At 46.2% G+C, this 8,305-nt stretch overlaps 1 pseudogene; it reads right to left on the reverse strand.

Annotated features, from left to right (window-relative positions):
- Window positions 1-2,996: 2,996 nt before the first annotated feature.
- On the reverse strand, window positions 2,997-3,827 carry LOC119279434 (annotated as a pseudogene).
- Between the last annotated feature and the right edge of the window lie 4,478 nt (window positions 3,828-8,305).

Consider the following 8,305-nt stretch of genomic DNA (forward strand, 5'->3'; position numbering starts at 1 on the left):
TTGATCACCAGATATCGCCTATTCTTCTCTATACTGCTTGCATTAGAGTAGTATAGCATGTTACTGTTCGGTTACTCCTATTCTGTTGCATAGCCTGTCATTGTTGCTACAGTCATTGATACCTTACCCGCAATCCTAAATGCTTAGTATAGGATGCTAGTTTATCATCATTGGCCCTACATTCTTGTCAGTCTGCCTTGCTATACTATCGGGCCGTGATCACTTGGGAGGTGATCACGGGTATATACTATACATATATACATACTATACAGATGAGGACTAAAGTCGGGTCAGCTTGTTGAGTACCCCCAAGTGATTCCGATGTGGGGGCTGGAAGGACAGGTGGCTCCATCCCGGTAGAGGTGGGCCTGGGTTCCCGACGGCCCCCGACTGTTACTTTGTGGCGGAGCGACAGGGCAGGTTGCAACCACCTAGGCGAGAGGTGGGCCTGGCCCTGGTCGACGTTCGCGGTTGCTTCATAATAACATGCCTAACGAGATCTTGGTATTTGATCTGAGTCTGGCCACTGGCCTATACGCACTAACCAACTGCGCGGGAAAGATATGGGCACTCGACGTCCTGGTATCAGCCAAAGCCTTCGTGACGTCAGTGACTGAGCGGCGCGCGCCGGGTTGGACTGCGTTAACGCAACTTCCTTTGTAATGGAGATTGCTAGGTCTGCTCACCGGCCGCGTACGCAACGTGCAGGTGTGCAATGGGCGATGGGCCCAGACCCCTGTGCGCATAGGATTTAGAACGGCGTGCTGACCTCTCTGTTGTGCCTAGGTGGGGCTGCGACGTGTTGATCTTCCGAGGCCGGGCATGACCCAGGAAAGTGTGTCTGGCCAAATGGGATCGAGCGTGTTGGGTTATGTGGTGCACCCCTGCAGGGAAGTTAATCTATTCGAATAGCCGTGTCCCTCGGTAAAAGGACGACCCGGAGTTGTACCTTGACCTTATGACAACTAGAACCGGATACTTAATAAAACACACCCAGATAAGTTCCACAGACAACCCGGTGATCGCTTTTCCACAGGGCGACGAGGGGAGGATCGCCGGGTAGGATTATGCTATGCGATGCTACTTGGAGGACTTCAATCTACTCTCTTCTACATGCTGCAAGACAGAGGCTGCCAGAAGCATAGTCTTCGACAGGGCTAGCTATCCCCCTCTTATTCTGGCATTCTGCAGTTCAGTCCACTCATATTGCCTCCTTACACATATACCCATGCATATGTAGTGTAGCTCCTTGCTTGCGAGTACTTTGGATGAGTACTCACGGTTGCTTTGCTCCCTCTTTTCCCTCGTTTTCCTCTTCTTCTCGGATGCCGCAACCATACGTTGGAGCCCAGGATCCAGACGCCACCGTCGGCGACGACTACTACTCTGGAGGTGCCTACTACTACGTGCAGGCCGCTGACGACGGCCAGGAGTAGTTAGGAGGATCCCAGGCAGGAGGCCTGCGCCTCTTTCGATCTGTATCCCAGTTTGTGCTAGCCTTCTTAAGGCAACTTGTTTAACTTATGTCTGTACTCAGATATTGTTGCTTCCGCTGACTCGTCTATGATCGAGCACTTGTATTCGAGCCCTCGAGGCCCCTGGCTTGTATTATGATGCTTGTATGACTTATTTTACTTTTAGAGTTGTGTTGTGATATCTTCCCGTGAGTCCCTGATCTTGATCGTACACGTTTGCGTGTATGATTAGTGTACGATTGAATCGGGGGCGTCACAAAGGTTTATGAAACAGTCAATTTATAAATTCAAGTGAGATGTCAATGTAGGAAAATCAACAAGTCGATGTGTGTGTTTCCGATTTCAGTGCCAATGGAGATTGTTTAAGGCTGATTGTACAATGTCTATAGAGTTGTGTTTTTACATTACCATATGATGTTGCAACTAAAGCTCCTAGCAGGTTAGAATCCAATTTTAGTGACTGATCTTATAACTACAGTACACACATTACACTGCGGTGCTTTGTTTCACTAATCCAAGATATTTAGTTCGTTGTCCTAAAATTCTAAGCAACTTGTTTCATACTATCTAACAATAATATTTCATATCATCATATATTTTATGAAATTTCCTACCATTGTACTGAAAAATAGACGGGGTGGCAACACAAGCCATCGATGATCTAGTAGAAGTTTAAAGAACGTAATTGTAGATAGAATAGATATGAGATGTGGCATTTTAGTCACGATTATCTCTCTATTGTTTAATGGGTATCTCTACTCCTAATGGAGCAGTTGGTGAATAGTCCGCCGGTTACTTTTCGCTAGTTTTTTCCGACCTCCCTCCCACCTCCCAATTTCGTCGGTTTTTTTTCATCGGTTTTTTATTCGCCCCCCCCCCCTCCTACTGGCCGGACAAACCCAACGTTTATTTGGTAACACAATGAATTCATATATGATGATTGATTTATTCTTTGGTAACCCAACTAATGGATGGTGATCAATCTTCAAATACCAAAACCAAACGTACAAGGCAACAATCAATTCATTTTTTTCTGACTGGTTATTTTTCGTCTCCCCTCCCACCTGCCTTTTCGCTTCACCGCCCACATAAACCCATCGGATTAGTTACCATATAAAAAAATTAATCACAATCAATCAAGCATTGATGGGATATTTCCTTACATTGATGGGATATTTCCTTACATGAATCATACACGTCAACAAAAAGGTACGGCGTGCGAGGATCGTGGGCACATGCCCTACAAATCCGAAAATGCCTATAAAAATTAAATCAGAATCAATTAAGCATTGATGGTATATTTTACTTGCTTTGATGGGATTTTTGTACACGGTACCATTAACGCGTTCCTCCCATCGCTGCCCTCCTCGCGAGCCTGGACAGCCGATCCTCTCGACGCCTGCCCTCATGTGTCCTCGCGCCGCCATCATCTTCTTCTCTCTGATCTCCTTGACTAGGTGGACTCCTCTGTGCCCCAGGCCCTGGCCGACGCGGCGACTCCTCGATACTCCGCCCGCGCCATCACATCCGACGCAGGCGAAACTCCAGCTGATGCCACGGGATCCACATCCTACGCTCGTCGGCCATCTTCCACTCCGGCTGCTACGTGGTGCCGCCGCTGCAGGAGGCAACCTGGCAGGAGCAGACGTTACCGTCCTCATGCAGCCCGACCCATGCGTCTAGCTCGGCGTCGAAGTAGCCTCGGCCTCTGAAAGGCAGCATCCACTCCCCATGGCGCCTCCACTTGCAGCTCCTGGTGTCGACGGAGTACGTGCCGCAGACCGCCCTGCTCCACGAGGACACGAATATGGTGCGCCCGTCCGGGTGCAACGCGTAGGAGAAGATCATCTCGTCCTTGGTGAAGGGCGTCGGCATGCTTCTCCAGGACCAGTCGGTGGGCAGCAGGTCGTCGTCTTCCGGCGGCGGCGGCTTCGCCATCGCCTCAAAGGACACAAGACGCTCCATGAAGTGGAAGGCGAACGCGAACAGCGTGTCGCCGGCGCCGGAGGTCAGGAAGGTGTTGGAGCCACAAAGCAGTGCATCTGGAACGGGAGGGCCGACGGCCAGTCCGGCGGTGTCAGTGTCGTAGAAGAGGGTTCCGGCATGTATGTTGCTCGTGGCGATGATGTAGCCGCCCAGGGCTGCGAACTTCATGGCACGGCCACACTCAGGTGACACTAGCCGGAGGACAGGGGAGGCGCTGAGGTCGGGACTGTCGGCGTCGATCTTGCGGACGGTGAAGCCCTTGTGCCAGTCGTCTAGAACCAGATAGAGACTCTTCTCCTTGTTGCCGCTGCGGTCATGGTAGTAGTTGGCCTCATCCTCCTCGCCCTGTCTTCTTTGCTTAGACATCCAGCCCCCGACTAACTGAATTAGTGAATTCTGAAGTATATACCAGAAAAACACGTACGCAGACAAAAACACTCGAATAGATTAGACGTAGTTGGCTAACCACGGTTGATGTAGTATCGATCTACTAGAAGCAACACGGATACGCGCAACCAATTGATACACACGGGCATGCCTCGTGCCCGCAGATCTTTCTATTGGTCTCTGGGTGTACTGTTTATAGGGGTGCAGGGTAATACATATATATAGCTATAGCTAGGACGGAGGAGGATTTGTGGTCTATGGGGACATATACACCCTATATGGGAAAAAATTAGTAATTCAACAAAAAGTCAAAAATTCCTGAAAATATTTTTGAAATAAACTTGACCTTTTGCTGTACCCGTGAGAAAAAATCCACACAAAAAAATCCCTTTGACTTCTTTTCGAAAAAGACAAACTTTTAGCTAAAATAGTGTGAATAGTGACCTATAATAGCAAATAAATTTTGTCTTTTTTGCTGTGATGTCAACTTTTTTTTGTGAAAGTGTATATACCAGTGCAAAAGTAAGTCAAGTGTTTTGTCAAAATAGTTCTTACCTATTTTGACTTTTTTTTAAAAATATTTAAAAAAAATCCCATACAGGGTGCATATACAACCATGAACCATTGGGTATTTCCCTAGCTAGGACTTGCAACATAACCGATTCGGGACGGAACTACTGATCCTACATGGTGATGGATTCCTGCACGAGCCGGACATGAGACGTGCTTTTTTTCTTGAAGGAAACGTCGCCGCAGCCGCCGCCAGCGAGTAACCCTAGGGCAGGGCGCTAGGATCCCCAGAGCAGGGCGGGCAGCAAGGAGCGGCGCAAGGAGGCCGTGTCGGTCGTTCCTGCCACCAGCGCTAAACCCCAGGTATTTACGTTCCGTGTCCTCCCCGCACTCTACGTTGATACATCAGCGAGGAGCTGACGGTGGAAATGCTACTCCTCCCCGAACTCTATGATGCTTGATTCGATCTCGTGGTGTGGAACCATTAAGGCGGGCAAGGCTATTGAGTTTGCTCCTAACGCTGGCTTGGGCGATGGGTGGGGAGAATGCGAGCAGCGGCCAACGGCGGACATGGACTCAAACCAACACAGGTCCACGGCGGAGCAGCGCACCTGCTGGTCTTCACTTGGTAGGCGGCAGCAGTTTCCGCATCAAGGTATGTGCTCTTTTTTACATTCTTGTCATGTCTGATTGAGAATCGTTGTATTAGCTCCTGGGCGCCCGTACCAGCAGTCCAGATTTGATTCGCGGTCAGCTCGGGTGTTGTGGAGCACAGGGAAGGAGGAGAAGGAGGACAGGTGTTTACAATTCGGTGCCAAGGGAGATAATCGAGATGGTGGCGCAGAATTAGAGGATGCCAGGTGACCAAGAGACACCACCCAACGCCCATCGATGCAGTGAGGAGTGTGGTGTTCCACAGTATGGTAATTGGTAAAAGTTTTTGGTCCTATACTATCAGAGAGTGTGTGTGTGTGTGTGTCTGAGAGAGAGAGAGAGAGAGAGAGAGAGAGAGAGAGAGAGAGAGAGATCATTTGGTGGTAGCAAGTTCAAGTAATAGTTTAATCGCGGACAAGAAATAGTATAAAGATAATGCATATTACATAAAAATAATGCTGAGAATTTAGATGTATTGTTTGTCACGGAGTTGTGGCTTGCCGATTTACATGAAATAAATTCCCTCAGTTGTGGTGGCAAATATAATACACATAATCCATATTGTTATGCACTAGTGTGTGTGAAATAGATGGATTATGGTCCCATACCCAATAAGATGGATATGTGTTTGTGTGTGTTAGAGAGAGAGAAAGAGAGGGGGGAGAGGGGGGAGAGAGTGAGGAAGAGGTACGGAGAGTGTATGTGTGTGTGGTTTTGATGGTAAAAAAGGTCGCGAGTGTCACTTGATATGTATGAGAATATTAAATGTAATATTAACATAATTAATGTTGAACACTTAAAGTTAATGTGGTCCCGTTGCAACGCACGGATGTTCTTCTAGTTATGTCTAACAAAAGAACTGACTCGGACTAGGCTCCTATAAACACATTATCAAATATAGTATTCCATCTGTCCCAAAATTCTTGTCTTAAATTTGTCTACATACGGATGTATCTATTCACGTTTTAGTGTTAGGTACATCTGTATCTATAAGACAAGAATTTTGAGACGGAGGGAGTATATAGTAACAACTTAGAGAGCTCAGCACTAACCTGCCACAACAGACTCACACTATCAATTACTTATCACTTACCTAACTTAAACAACTACAGCAAGCTACCAAATGAGAGGTGCTAATTAAATCATATTACTATGTTTGGGCGACTAGTGCTTTTCATGCAGAACACTTACTACTGCCTAACTAACTTGGTTACTTTCCAAGTTTAACGCAAACTCTACCTAATCAACAACAGACAGCACGTCAGTGCAATGCAAGATCTCATCCTGCATGGCCCCCACCAGTCACATGCACGGGACGAGAATCTCCAACCAGGAAGATGCGGCCGAGAAAAGCAGAAAAGCACTCGATCGCATAGTCACATGCAGAGGGCGGGCAGGGCCAGGCCCGCCGGGTCCGGTGGGTCGTGAAGAAAACAGACAACGGAACTACGGAAGTGAGGAAAAGGAGAGAGAAACTAACGATCCGCCCTCAAGTCGGATCCATGTCGCCACCGGGCACCCGCTAAGCTAGCCGACAGCAAGGTACTGTTACGATCATGGATGGCCCACTGTCCACTTGCGTGTCATCAACGCACTTCCAGGCAACTCCGAACAGTTAGTATTTGCTACTGGTACAACCTTCGATCGGCTTTTGCTACTGCCGAGTTTAACCAATGTAAGTTTACTTCTCTGGTTTTCTAGTTTGCGACAAAATTATACTATATCATCTAAAAACACCGCAGGTGTTGCTTAATACTACATTGTGCCATACAACTCGGCATCCAAAAACAATTTCCGGTTAAGAGTATGCATTTTGGATCTCCGGCTCCATGGAGGCTGATTTTTTTTAAAAAAAATTGAAATTCGAAAATTTCGGTTGCAAACAAATCTGAAAATATTTGTACAAGTAAAAAATGATGTGAGGTGTACGTGTATGTGTATAAAATTTCAGAATGAAATACGTTGAAATATGACATGTATAAAAAAGATGAATTCATTGTCTGGGAGGATGAATAGTATCATGTGTTAAAAAGTTTAAGATTTTTTTTTTGCACAACCCTCATTTTAACGTATTTCATCCTGAAAATTTACACACTTGTGCATTATGCTTTCATCTATCTATGTAACTTTTTCAGAATTTTTTGAAATATAAAATATGAATTTTCATGAATTTTAAATTTTGCATTTGGACGCCCCCACGAAGCTCGGCCTCCAAAAGCAATTTCCGGCCAAACAAATGCTAAAATAGACAACGGGTTGCATATAGAAGAGCATCAGACTGCAAATTTGGCCTTCCGGTACTTCTTTTTCTCGAATACGTACAAGTGTGCGTACTATATATTAAAGATGAGAATGGGGGAAAGAAAGGACGAAGAGTTTCCGCACCCGAGCTCATTGAGCTCGGGTGAACAGTAAAATCAAAACTAAATCAAAAAAATTCAAAAAAATCCAATTTTTTTTGGGGAGAAACATTGACAAAAGTTTTAAGCGCTTGCAAAAATTCGTCATGAAATCACATTTCTAGAAGGCGTGGCAAAAAAAATCGGCAACCTGAAAATGCTACTTTCAAAAGTATTTTGGAGCACTGAATTTGTTTTTTTTTCCACGCCTTACAGGAATGTGGTTTCATGATGAATTTTTGCAAGCACTTAGAATTTTTGTAAGCACTTAGAATTTTTGTCAATGTTTATCCCAAAAAAATGGATTTTTTTGGATTTTTTTTTATTTTACTGTTCACCGAGCTCAAATGAGCTCGGGAGCAGAAAGGCACTTTCGGGAAAGAAACCCCTCCACATTGGCGGTTACAAAAGTTACATAACCCCAACTCCACCCATAATCTCACACGCTAACTACTCGCCACATGACCCACCTCCATGGCCGCTAGGAACCGGTCCACGTCTACTTTAAGTAAGCCTGCCACCTTTTGAATTACAAATGCGCTCGACGGAGCACCACCATCAAACACTATACCATTCCGATGCTTCCATAACTCTCACATTACAAGTATGATTAGTGCCCGTGCATCCTTTCTCTCCTTGGTGCATTATGCGGTGGTCATGCACCACTCCCCTAGTAGTGATGTTGTTGTCGGAGCCCATTGTGGCTTTCCCCAAGCTGTGCAGACACGCAGCCACACATCCCTCATGAAGGCACACTCTAGCATTATGTGATTGATACTTTCCTCCACTTGGTCACAGAAAGGGCATGCTTCCTGATGGTCCAACCCTCGGCTCGCCAGCCTATCCGAGGTCCAACATCTGTTCTGAAGTGCGAGCCAAGTAAAGAATTTGCAT

This window comes from Triticum dicoccoides, chromosome 3B (genome assembly GCF_002162155.2).
Source record: "Triticum dicoccoides isolate Atlit2015 ecotype Zavitan chromosome 3B, WEW_v2.0, whole genome shotgun sequence".
Lineage (NCBI taxonomy): Eukaryota > Viridiplantae > Streptophyta > Magnoliopsida > Poales > Poaceae > Triticum > Triticum dicoccoides.